Source organism: Triturus cristatus, chromosome 7, assembly GCF_964204655.1.
Source record: "Triturus cristatus chromosome 7, aTriCri1.1, whole genome shotgun sequence".
Lineage (NCBI taxonomy): Eukaryota > Metazoa > Chordata > Amphibia > Caudata > Salamandridae > Triturus > Triturus cristatus.
This window is the reverse complement of record NC_140590.1, coordinates 1119588574-1119602633: the sequence shown is the minus strand read 5'-3', so window position 1 is coordinate 1119602633 and position 14060 is coordinate 1119588574. Positions and strand designations below refer to the sequence as shown.

The 14060-nt window shown below is 43.6% G+C and overlaps 1 long non-coding RNA gene across 1 annotated transcript; it reads left to right on the top strand.

The window, feature by feature from the left end:
* Nucleotides 1-3239: 3239 nt before the first annotated feature.
* On the top strand, nucleotides 3240-5283 carry LOC146811190 (uncharacterized). Its single transcript, XR_014965789.1, has 5 exons — nucleotides 3240-3364; nucleotides 3452-3548; nucleotides 3649-3733; nucleotides 4082-4155; nucleotides 4439-5283. It is a non-coding gene; the product is annotated as an uncharacterized LOC146811190 (long non-coding RNA).
* The last annotated feature ends 8777 nt before the right edge of the window (nucleotides 5284-14060 follow it).

Sequence of the window (14060 nt, the reverse complement as noted above, 5' to 3'; positions counted from 1 at the left end):
GGTTGTGTAGGAGAGTAGGGTCTGCTATCCTATGGTCACCCCAAATTTTTGCTTTTTGCTTCACTGGTTTTTGACATATTGAGGCTGTGGGCCTGCCAATCAGACCCCCAGCCTGCTGTTCTCTCTACTAAATTGAAACTGTGCACCATAGGTGCATAACCTATTGGAATTGGATCACCCTATGAGCCCCTGCACCAGTGTACACTAGGTACCCAGGGCATTGGTGTATCTAAGGCCTACCAGGGGCTGAAGCATGTATTATGCCGCCCCTGGCCTGGCCTAACAAATGTGACACAACTGGCTGATCACTCAGCTGGGGTAAGTTGGTGTAACCACCTCTTACTTAGGTGTAGTATACCTATACCTAACCTTAAATGGGACACCTGGTAACCTATAAGTCACTCCTATGGCAGGCCTTAACAATCCTGAAGGCAGAGTGCTTGGTTCCATGTGAGATGGTGCTCTGGCATGAGCTGAGCCTGTCTGCAGTGGTCGGAACAACTTCCTTCTACTGTTTCCAGATATCGTCATACCATATACTCTTAAGTGCATTATGAACCTCGCGGTTAAATGCTAACTTTGATTTGGATTTATCAAAACATGTCGAGTAAGGTGTCATACGAATTGGAATACTAACCCCTCGCCAATTCTGGCGACGGGGTTAGCATTCCACCCTTCTAGAGGGGCACGACATGTACAGTACCTGAAACCCGGGTAAAATCAGACATAGCCTCAGCTCCACAAAATGGATGCTGCCACCACAGACACAAGTCTGCCCTCCTGCTGCTGGGAGTCCTTCCAGCTTGGGAGGTGTGGACAAAGGGTTTCCTGCCAGGGGAGGTGCGTGCACCACCCCAGTCAGGATTTTGTGTATTGGTCAGGTAGGGCTTGAAAGAAACCAGACATGCCTGAGGCTCACAAGGAGCCTCGGTGCATATGCCAGTTCAAACCGGTCCTGGGGCACACCAGTCCCGGGCCTGGGGCGAGCTGGACAATGGATTGGGGGTGTAACCACCCCCCTTCCTGGTCCCACCCTTAGGGAGGGACCTAGCAGGTAGTCCGGCCCCTAGAATCCGCTTAAAGGTAGGAGCTGTGTCCTAAGACTTCAGACATCCTGGAATCAACTTGAAACTAAGAAGAAGACGGGAACTTCGACGCTCTGCTGCACAGAGGACTGAAGCCAATCTCCCCTGTGGTCAGGGAGTGACCACCTTGCTAACGCAAGCACCATCCAGCGAATCAACGTCTGCTTTGCCGCCGCCTCCTGCCGGAGCCCGAGCCCAGAGACTGACAAGACCTGGACCTCCAGACCTCTAACCGCCCGATCCACAGTCCCTGAAAAGAGGAGACCCGTGGAGGCACCGAGACACGTGGAGCCAGCCATCTTGGAACGACTACGACAAGCTGACAAGTGCAACAACCGAGGCTCCCTCCAAGTTGTGCCTTGGGATCTGAGAAGCCCAACATCCGAGCAGCATCTGCACCAAAGGTGAGCCCTCCAGCATCTCCACGATCTGCGTGGGTCCCTTCTGCATTTTGCTACTCGACGCGCCTAACCGGTTGCTGGCCCGCTGGCTAGTGGCCATCTTGGCGACGAACTTCACAAAATACACCGCTGGTCTGGTTGCTCCAGACTGGCCCTTGCTCCCCTCCAAAGGAGCAGTCCCTCTGACCTTGCTGGTCAGAACCATCAGCTTATTTCATTTCCTACAACAATAGCTTTTGCCAAGGCTTGGTTGCTTCGACCAAGTCACCGACACCGCCGACAGCGAGAGCCTGCGTGGGACAGCTCGTGACCCAACTCCTGGACGTCGTCGACCTTCAGGGACCACGTGGCTGCAGAGACAAGCTACACCTTTCTTCCTGTTTGCACCCGACATCGCCTGGTACCCACCTGGTGCCACGCTGGTCACTGGCTAGTGACTGTGAACACTGTCCCCTCTGCTTACAGGTCTTCAACATCTCCGATCCACTCTTGGATCCACCGCATCTCTTCCAGACCGACCGCCTGCAGCATCTTTGTCCACAGGCTCCACGGAACAGATAGAAGAAACCCGACGCACTTCGACGCCTATGCACCCGCTTCCTGTGGGTGAGGTAAAGCTGGCACTCCGGTGCCCAAGTGTAGAGAATCATCTCTAGTGTCTGTGTTTCCAATCTTAAGTTCCTAGGTCATCCGGAAGATCCTCTTTGCAGTAACTTTGTACTTTTTACGCACCCATTGAAACCTAAGGGAGCACGCGTGTGACTATTTGCTCTGCACACGCAACCCGTGGACCTCCTGGTCACTAACTGAAGTTAGCTCCTTGTAGGCCCAGCGATTCTAGAGGCCCTAGGCCTTTTCCCTTTTCTGTTTGTGGTACTTATACCACTATTTTAGTATATGGTTTGAGTGGCCACCAGGGCCTATCCATATAAAGTGCAACTTCTGTGTATTCTACTGTAATCTTGTTTGACGATTTGTGCTCCTGTGCTCATAAAGAGACTAGGGGTTACTTTGAGAAATAAATACATATATATTTTGAATATATATCTGTGTGGTGTCCTTTCATTGGTATAAAAGGGGGTTACTTTTGGTAAAACAGCTTGCTTAACACGCTTCAAGAGTTTAGCCTCAAAGACTGCTTAGCCTACGCTACCACTAGGGCAGCTAGTCCGAAAAGGTTGACTTACAACCACACCATAAGGGTTGCTTGGCATGGTACAAGGTGGTCACTTTAACTAGTGAACATCATATACCAGGCCAACTTCTCACAGTATGCATCATGACCTTAATGTAGGAAACTATATATAGGTGCTAGGCGATATGTAGGCTTATCTTCTACTATGTTGCCATTGTTACCTCTGGTATAATTTGGCTTATCCTATTAGACTTATTTGATATGCCCCTTATTGGAACATGTAGTCGGTTGCCTTAATATTTTTCATTTTATTTGCACCCTTCTTTACATATCTTTTTATCTGTTTGCATAATTTCATTTACCTCCGTATATGACTCTTGCTCACAGCTTGCTTGCAGCATTTTTCCTCATATCACTGCCTTCGTAATGCAACATTTTTCTATTTTTCTGCTTCTGCAGTTGTTGAATTGATACTACTTTACCTATTTACGGCCTTCAGTCCCTGTTTATCTTTCTGCCCTACGTTTCCTTTTAGAAAGACTTGCTCCTCCCCCTCCGTATCTCTGATGACGTATCCTTTTCCTCTCGCGTACCACCAGTGACGCGTTAGCCCATTGGCCTATTTAAACGGCGCTTGAACACCGTGTGTGCTCTCCGAACCGATCAGTTTCACCTGAGGCTTTTTCTTCCCGCTCGGAGCCCTCTGGATTGACAGTACACGTTCTAAACTCGCGCTTTATCAGGTACGTTAACCAGACGCAATCCTTCTTTCTCTTTATCATAGCGCCAGAAACGCTTTCATTTTTATATTTTCTCCTATATTCTTATAGCCCTGTTTAAATCCTATCACGACGAACCTTCCCGTGGCTTTCACGAAGATGTATCTATATTATTTCTCCATGGCCCTTTAAAGCCCTGTTCATTCAGGTAGAGATTGTTATCTTATTTTGTTTCCCTTATTATTTCACTTTGTCTGCCTGAATGTACCCGTGTCACTCTCACCCTATCTTTTAATCTAATTTTGTAGGATCGGCAGCCAAATTTTCTCGCACCCGGAATTCTATTGATAAGGGATTCGTTTCTGATTCCGAGAGCGTCCTTTTTCCCTTCAGGTGAACTTTTGTTACCGCTGCCTCTTTGAATGCGCTTACATATGTATATTTATTTTTCCTAGTGCTTCTAGGCCTCATGTTCATCTGTGCCCTTGTACACCTTAGTCTCGGCACTCTCCCTGAGGCATGGATGCATGCTTCAAACGATCCTCTACATATCGTATTTTGTGCTGTGTTTTTTTGCTTTATCCTCTTACTTCATTAGAAAAGTGAACTTACATGGATTTTCTTTGCTGATATGATTTAAAACCTGTTGTGGCAGCTTGAATATTCTAGGGTCTGCGCGTCCTTTCGGGACGCCTTTCTTCTTGATTAGTTCATTTTTTATATGCTTGTTTTTCTTGGCAGAATTATTTCAAGCAAACGCATCGATTGATTCTAACCTGAGCTATCCTGCTCATGCCCTGTATGTGATCTCACAGGTGAGCGCAAACGATCCCTTATGTTCTCTCCCCCCTTTTCCCTTTCCGTTCTTCCTTGGGATAAGAATAATTCCTTTTGATCATGTGTCCTGAAATATCTAGTGTACCCGCATTTTAATTAATTCTCTATGTAGAGAAAAATATTTCTAATTATGCTTTGTTGTTCTGTTAACACTTGTGACTAATGACTTTGTATTATATATGCTGCTGACTTAGATGAACAATGTCACTAAGGCTTTATGTTGATTAAGTTATCTTAATATACTGTTATTACTTTTGATAGGTCCCAGCACAAACCCATACTAAGACTCTTGGTTCTGTTCGCCCTGAGGAAGGTGGCACCAACATTTCGGTGCATTCACCGAAACGCGCGTCGGCGTCTACATGTGGCCCACCCAAGCCCTAATTCCTCAAATTTGAACATCTGTCACTTAACACGATATTGAATATTCATATGATTTTGTGTACATATTGAGTTTTGTTCATAAATTGAATATTCTTTGGGTCATTTACACCTTTTATATGCGAATGTGTGATTTTAGTGTTTATGGTGTGGAATGATTCTGGTATGAATGTGTAAGTCAGTGAGTGTTTGAGTACGTCTGGGATCCCGTTTAGCATTTTCATTGTTATTTTGAAAGTCTTTTTGAATCAATAACAAATCAGTCAATGCACTGAATTCATCTTTTCGAAATCGATCTAATTTAAAAATAAAACTCTTATAAATTTGTTTCTCGATTATGTTCTGAATTTAATTGTCTGTATTTTCTTTTTGTTGTCTTAGTCCAAGTGTTGACATACTAAAAAGACGATACATTGTATGTTCTGAAATTCATAGGTAGAGACCCTTTTTACTTTTTATAGCAATTAATCAGCCATAAAAAAATATACTGAACCAGTGGTTGGAGTGAATCGCCACTCATATAAGTCCCCACTGGTAATGATGTTACCTGTAAAGAGATAATGCATCAAGAAAGACCCATGTGCCATGCACATCCAGCACTGTGTGTCTGTGGGTCCACATACAACATGTAATGGCCATAAATCTTAGAATACCTAACTGTTACCCAAAAATGTATTAAAAGTGTATGTCGAAATAAAGATAAACAAAGTATGCAATTATAACTTACCCACTGTGTAAGGTCATGAATAGCACCTCTACCTCGGTGCAAACTCGAGGGTGCGTCTGTGTCCTAGAAAAAGGCGGGACACGACGGAGATTAGTGGTACATTGATAATGAATGTGACATCCACAATGTAAAGGCAGCCAATTTGTGATTAAAAGTAACTCAAGGAACTAGAAACCTAGTTATATATGGTAGGTTAAGAGGGAAAAACTCCTTGTGAGGAAATTAATCACTGATGTAGTAACAGTGATCAGGTGATGGGTAGCTTTTGTGAATAATAAGCAGATCAAAAAGGTTATGGGTGTTATTGTCCTGAAATGTTAAGCATAGAAACCGGAGTCACCCTGGTCTCACTAAACATATGTTGGTAAGCAAATCACGGGCACTCAATGACTCGATACCCCAACAGGAGGGCCCGGAACAAGCCTTACACAGCTGATACTGTCTACTGTCCTGCAGCTAGTGGGTAAATCTTGATACAACAAAGATAATTAAAGTGCTTTAGAATGTGGTGCAGGGGGCAATGTTGGGCGTGATTTGTCATCACGACTATTAGTATCACAAAGGTAGTGAATAAAACCAAAGAAGAACAAGATTGAAAGTGCTGTTATTGCTTACCTCTAATGGGGCTATGCCACGGGAGCTAGTTCGTGCCTGGGGAGGACAACCAGCAACTCATGAGTACAGTAATTTATACTACTGGTTTGCGAAGAATGACCTGCCCTGCCCATCTCGGTTGGACCAATGACGGTGTGGGAGCCAAAATGAACTACAAAAGTCAATAGACTTGTAGTTTTAATGCCATCGTGGAAGGAGAGTTGTTATATGCTTCCACTGAGCACTAGGTATCATCGGAAATATCATGGGAAATATAGCACCATGGTAGATTCCATGCCATTGGTATTATAACTTTATCAATGGACTAATGGCCTGTGACTTGATAGTTAGCCATGGAGTGACATGCTTACCCAGTCCAGCAGGGTGAAAAAGGCTTGCAATGAATCTACCAAGTATATTTGCATGCATACGTGTGACTATATAGTATGGCAAGAGGGTTATTAATGGTGGTGTGTTCAGGTGGACTGTCTTAGTTGTAGGAAGTATGATGGGGCAAATTCTTTGTCAAATGATCATTGAGTTGTGTGATCTGAAGGGACTTTGATGGTGTAAGACTAAACCAAGGGATGTTATCATTGAGGCCCTGACTTGCACTTTATAACCGAAAGATCCAGCATTGTTCCATCTTGAAGAGGTATTGGGATACATTAGTTATTGTTTGTGGAATTGTGGGTTTTATCTATTACTTTCCATTTTAATTAGTCGGCATCGTGCCTTTTTACCAAGAAGTGTGTATTGTCAATTTTGTGGCTTGTTTTCTAAAATGGATAGTACTCTTGTGTTCCATGATCCATGATCATTTTTGTTGTCATGCCAACATATTTCAACCCGCATGGACAAGTGATCAGATAGAATAAAGGATCTGAGTTGCAATTTGCATGTTGTCTTAACTCCCATGGTTTGTCTCTGTCCATGTGGACATGCGTTACATGACCTACATTAGAAATGACCGTTGACTGGAGGGATACCCCCGAGGGTTTCCTGTTTATTTTTGTTTGGGGACCGTGGTCTAGTGTGTAACAAATTATCACGGTGGTTTGTACTTTGTTTGAAAGCAGACATGGGTCTGGGTAGGGTTAGTGCTCCTTTGCTTAGAATTTTCCAATATTTGTTGATGCATTTTTTGGATGAGACTTGACTTATTGCTGAAAGCATTCACACAAAGCAGTCTGTCTATGGGTTCTTTCACTGGTTGAGCCTCAAGCAGAGAGTCACAGTTATTGTTCCTCATCTCTTGGCTGATCTTTGTATCGAGGCCTCTGGGAATTAGGGGTCGAGACATTTATTTTGTAATTCTGCTGCATGGCTCCTGAATTTTTTGCCATCTGAGCAATTCCGCTGCACTCTCAAAAATTGTCCAAATGGTAAGTTATTTCTGAGAGACTTGGGGTAAAAGCTAGAATATGTTAGCAATGCATTCTTGGCCATTGGTTTTCTCTAAAGTTCCATTTGGAGTGTGCCTGCTGACACGTAGCTCATCAAATTCAAGAAAGAAAGCCGTTCATGACTAAATTTGCAAGTAATTCTCAGGAAAGTGTTACATGAGTTAAGCCATTGGTGGGATAACCTTATCTTTTCCAGATAAGGGGAGCTGGTCCCAGGTGGGTCTTTAAACCTCCTCAGGCCCTATATTTTGTGCATTGCTTTTTTGTAAATAACACAGCCCAATGGAAGAGCGTTAAGGGTTTGATGAATGGATGGGAAAGGGGATTTATGGAAAGGTGTGACAAAGACAAACAGTGCACACAGACAATATTCATCTGAGCGATGAGCAGCCAACCGTCATCAATCTGTTGTGGGAGGAAAAAGAAATGCAGGAATGACTATGCCACAGTTCTAAAAAATTATTTTAAAAAGAAAAATGATACTGTATTGCCAAATTGAGAGGTGCATCTGCATTCATCTTGGATTATCTGTCCATCTTAAGTACCTGGCTGAAGCGGTCCGGTAAGATAAGCGTGAATGTTATAGTGCTTTATTCTTTTGTGCAGGAGAAGAAAAGTCATGGGAATTTAAAAAAAACAAATGATATACTTAAAAGATTGTAAACATCTTCCAGAAAGCTTACGGTAGGTGACCCTAGAATGTCACCCTCAGATAACACACTCCGCCCTCTTTAGGATGGAACAAAGATGGGTGCATCGTTTGGACTCAGACCATCAGGGACTGAATGATGAATCCCTTGGGGCTCACTTGTCAATAACTGAGAAATAAGCCAAGCCTTACACAGTGTCCCCTAGCGGGGTTCATCACAATGACAGAAATGTTTCTACTGAAGGAAATGGGAGATTATCACGCATTTGAGAAAACTGCTCCATACTTTAATGCTACTTCCGCCAGACCACTTTGTCATTGATGAGGCAGCATCTATTCCAAATAATGACTGCATCCTCCATGTACACACGTCAACACGCTATTTTCAAACCGATGGGTTGAGAGAAATCGAGTTAGCTTAAATCAAAACATATACACGCACCCTAGGCTACCAGATTTAATTATTGAAAGATTAATATAACAGAATCACAAACTCAGTCACCTCGGACTTCTGTGATGAATGACTATATATATCATAGCTTTCATAAATTCGGGACATTTTTGCCCCATTCGAGACCATGAAATACGTCACACCATATCGTTTCTTTGCTCCGACATATCTTTAATGAGCATCCCAGACACTCCAAGATGGCTGACATAATTTACTAGCTTTTCGGCTGTCCTGACAGAAATGCCACATGACACACTCTTCCAGAGCTCAAACCATTTGGCTTCCCTCCGCGGCCCCGCCAGTAGCTGTGGCTGGTATAAGAGCGAGCCCACACTGAAGGACATTACCATCCCGCTTGTGGCGGTGTGGGGTAGGTCTACCACTGGGAAGGTGAGTATTGAAGACGCTTTGACAATCTCCCCCAGTCTTCAAAAATGGCAGAGGTAAGCTGTTTCAAGGGCTGTTCAGGTTGAGTTAAGAACTACTCAGTCCCTACCGTGATTGAGATCAACCACGTTGCTTACTCCCCTGGGTCCTGGGGGATTTTCACCTGTTCTGCAGCTCCGGGGCTTGACTTTGCTGGGCACCCCGGTAGTCTGTAGTACTATGTGATTTCCTCCCATTACTCTAGGCTAAGAGAAGCAGGGTTTTTTTAATAATACAAGGAGGACGGGCATTCTATCTTACTTACTGCCTTGCCCTGCTGAGAGTCACTATCTTGTCATTGACTAACTGGGTTTGTCGATTATTCGACAAGCAGTTTTCATACATACCAGCTAATCACTGCCCTTATTTTATCCTTATTCATTTGTTAGAAACAACACTACATGTGTCTAGTATCCCGCTGTAACTGATGAGGCGCGATATTACAAACATTAGATGAGGTTTAGATAACTCTGATCCCCACCGTTGGCACAGCCTATTCATCACTGATGTTGTTTTTAATTTTTGTTTTTAATTGAGAGTCACGGGTGTGCTATAATTACCACATTTATAGCACTGCATATCTATAATTTTCATGAGTGATAACTACTGGTATCACCATGTATTGATTGTGTCACCTTTTGATCACCATATAGATCTAGAATTTTGGATTGAACTGTTGTGTGATCACAAATACATAACTAATTTATTATGTTTTCAAATATATTTGTTTCTTTCTCAGGTTGGTCTCTATACCTGTGGGTACCGTTCCTATAGGTACATTACGTGGTAGGTAGTTCTTCACCTCACCATTAGGTGTAGATAGTTTTTCTTTTCATTTGAGCCTGAGGAATCACCACAGATCATTCTTGACTACTAGGAGAGAAACATGTCGACGATTTAGGAGTAGAACAATTTTTTGACACATAACAGCCAGATAATCGCCACCCCTTATAATTATTTTAACCAGGCTGGGATCCTTACAGAATAAAATTAATTTAGAGGATTCCATCCCCTGTTTTATCTTGCACATCAACCATTACATCAACACCTACTAGGCCCCTTATACCCACAGCACCTATACAGCAAGGAACTAAAGATCTCCGGTAAAGAGCCCCTTTAAGGGTGCCCGTCTGGTATTGCAGCGCCGACCCGACAAGGAGCAGGCCCATATGATGAAGCATGACACCTAGCTTGCTGGGTGTGTGAGGGCCCTAGTTCCAAAAGGAGGATATCCCCCTCCTCCTTGGAGGACAACCTATCCACGTGACATCACATAAACATTCTTACTGTGTTTTTTGACCCACTGAGGAACTTCATACTCACTTCTTGTAGTTATTGAAGTAGTCAATCCCTGAGTCCTTTCATCATCCTCCTGATTCCGAGTCAAGAATATGTACAACTCCTTAACGATTTCAGTCCCTACTCAAATCAATCAATCAGTGGGTTTTTGTAGAGCGCTGCTTGTCACCCTGGGGGTTCTCCAGGTTTCTGTGAGCCTTTTTCGAAGAGCCAAATCTTGACCAATATTGGCCCCCTGTAACAAAATTAGCTGAAACCTGCCCCTGCAAACAGCTCAGCCGCACCCCCTCATCCCTCCCAGGGGGGCAGGCCGAGCAGTTTGCCAGGGCTGGTTTCGGTTCCAGCCCTGATTGCTTTAGTTAATTAAAATCTGTTGTTTTCTTTTGAGACTCGCAACAAAGCGAACATTCTCTTGGATTCCTGGACGGCATGCCAACTTGAACTAATGTTAGTCTGCGGCTGCATCTCTGAGTCAGGATAAAACGCTTAGCGGCATAGAGCTTTCCTCACGCCCTGAAGTTATCTGTTTGCAAAAAATGTTGTTTTAAACTTAATGCACGGTCAATCTGCCACAGAAAAAGAGTGGCATTATTGATTTTTAAAAAATAATGTTTTTTTGTTACTGATAGCGATTCACTCTGAATATTTTGTATTTTTTAAGCTAAATTGGTCACTATGCGTCTATCTTTCTCACAACTGTTGTTTAATAGCTTTGAATGTATTCATGTCAGTAAAGCAAATACATTTTCAATTCTTAGGTTTAACAGCAATCGCATTTTCATGTATTCATTCTCTATTTCTTTGTTTTCTTACACACTAATAATTTTTTGCTTTAGACACATTAGCCTTTGCATCTCCATTTATTGTCTATAATCATAAATTGCCAGTTCATATATACTTTGTAGTTAATCAATGCTTTTTTTTAAAAACTGCAACAGACAGGATTGATTTTTATTTCTAAGTATGTAATTTATAATTGATATAACCAATTACTAGTGAAAATGTGTGTGGAGTGATTCTTTGTTTTTTTCCTATCTTTCACGCATTTTGTAGTCTAAAGTTCATCTAGTAATCTGTAATTTACAGTCTTTGTATTGCTTATTTAGTTACTTGGGGCCTCTCATAGACAACTGCAGTATTTCAAATTTCCAATTAGCTTGACAGCTCGACAGCTTAACTCCATTGGCAGCACATCTCTGGAAGCAGGGACATTCAGCTGCATTGTGGTAGCTCTACCCCCCGCACAAAACACCCAGCAGCAACCACCTACCACCACATCTGTCTACCAGGACCTTGATGACCCACTTTCAAGATTTCAACGCAGTGAGGTCCAGAGGGAGATGGCTGGTCAGGAGCGGGTGGGTTTGACAGCCTAGTGGCCAAACTGGATGGGGTCTGTGGGTATCTCAGTCCCATTAGGAACCACCAAGAGTCCATCACAGGCACCCTCAGTCCACTCCATGCTCTCCAGCATTCTATGGCTGACATCACTGGAGTACTGATTCACAGACAAGAACAACTGTCCAGTTAATGTGGCTCCAGCGATTAGCTCAAGGAGTTGCGTCAATTGAGAATGATCATGGAGAATATGGAGCAGATGTAGGCCTCACACTTGGCATCCATGGCTGCATACCATAGAGACATTGCTGGAGTCTTGCAAGCCCTGCAGCTAATCATCACTGTAGTGCTGCCTCAACCTTTGGCACAGATGAATGCTGCTGCACCATCAACATCCATATCTCACCCCCCTGAAGTGTCCCAGCTTCACAGTGCTACAACCAACCCTCCATCACGCACACGGAATGCACATGAAACATCAATGGAGGAAGATGTGGATGAATCAACAATCTTGCAAAGAAGTCAGCGGTAGCATTCATCTCTGTCAAATTGTCTGTTACTCCTTGGAACTGTGCCTACCATCATGCCCCGGAACATCAGCTTCCACTTTCCCATGAATGATTCTGCTACACTCACCTTGGACTTTGTTATGGATTGGCAAGTTTCGTTCCCAATGACACTGCAATCAGCTTGCTGTCTGAACTCTGCCTCTTCCTCAACATGACTCTTCACATTTTCCGCCCGGACATTCACACTACGGGGTGTTGTTACACAGAGAACTGGGCCAGTCTACTACCTCAGTTACTGCACATGTAAATAAAACCAATTGAGTCACTAAGATGTGTGTTGCCTGTGCCCAATAATGTTTAAATGTGCCAACAATGCATGTTCAGGGTAGCCATCATTACTTATCAAGGAACATTTGACAAAGGGAATATGATTACCCGGTGTCCATGATAAGCATTGTGAGGGCCTGACACGTGTGACTTAAACAGTGCTCTGATCTGTAAGACAACACTGTCTCAGAAACACAAAATTACTCCATGCCCATGATGTTGATCATGACTGGGAACAATACTCATGTCACTGTAAAGCCACATGAAGTGTCTACAAGCAATTTGTGATAAATATATATTCAGAAGAACTACCCATAGTCAATGTGGTGGAAAATGTTTAAAAAAGATGTGTGTTGTGGTATAACACATGTAAAGACAGTTCACTCAACATGACACATATTCAACATTATTCCATGGAGCATAAATAGGAGGAATGGTGTAGGAAATTGTTGGAGTTGGCCCTTTTTGCAGGGTCATCCCAGAACTTTTTGCCTTCCTCCTATATTTTTTCTGACCTGTTGTTGGCTGTTTTATGACTCTGGGCACTTTACCACTTCTGATCAGTGCTAAAGTGCATATGCTCTCCCTATTATAAGTTGATGCATGTGCTTTCTATCAACTTGAAGAAGAATCTCCAAGGGCTTGAACTAGAGCTTGCCTCACCAACCAGCTCCCCCCTGAATTCCCTTTCTGGGAATTGAAGTGCCTGCTGTTGTGCTGGGCCTTCTGAGAGACTGTGTGTCGCTGGGAGCTGGAAGCGCGATGCAACAAAGAGAAGCGTGTCACAGCCATAGCCTCTGTCATCGCATCGCCGAGAAAGCGAGCCGCCACTGTCATCATCGCATCGCCGAAGCGCGATGTATCGCCGGAGAAGCGGGACGCTTCCACAGAGGTCATCATGGCATCACCAGAGAAGCGTGTTGCAGGGCCTGTCACGTCTCCAAAGATCATTGAGTCGCCGCACGGCCATCGGGGGTGCACGCATCACACCAACGGTGTCGCATTGCAACAAGACACCATTTTATCGCATCGCACCAGAGAAGAGTATCGCTTCGAGGTGCCAGCGAGAGCAGTAAGAAACCGATGCATCAACTCCCCACACAATAAGGAACCGACGCATCCACTCCCCTGCATGTAAGGAACCGACGCATCACCTTCCCAGCAACCCTTTTGTTTTCTTTGCACTACGCCTCTAAGGTACATTGAGAGTAAAGTGTTGCATTTACAACTTGAGAGAACTGAGCTATTTGATTACATTTGAGAGACTATCTTTGAGTACAGTATTGTGGATTTTTGTCATTTGGTCTTGTGTTAAGTCTATATAAAAATACTTATTTTTATAATACAACCTGTGTCTTGTCCATTTGTAGTGTTGTCACTGTATTACTGTATGTGTTCACAAATGCTTTACACACTGCCTCTGAGATAAGCCTTCCTGCTCGTGCCAACCTACCAAGGAAGTGAGCAGGGGTTATTTTAACCCCCTACCCTGACTAGAAGCAAGGGTCCCTATTTGTCACAGGTACCTACCGATGCCAACTAGAGACCCCCAAATCTAACAGAAATCATAGCTCAAAAATTGATAATGGTTCAAATATGTGCACAGGTTTCCTGTAACGCACATCACTACATCCCTCATCCAACACTTGCCAATTTGTTCACAGTATTGTCCAAAATGTACAAGGCTTTGTAGAAACATGTAAAGAGGTGTCATGATTTGTGAAGAATGCTAGGCATACATCCCCTGCATCCCCACGTGGAAAGTGAAGCCTTTGT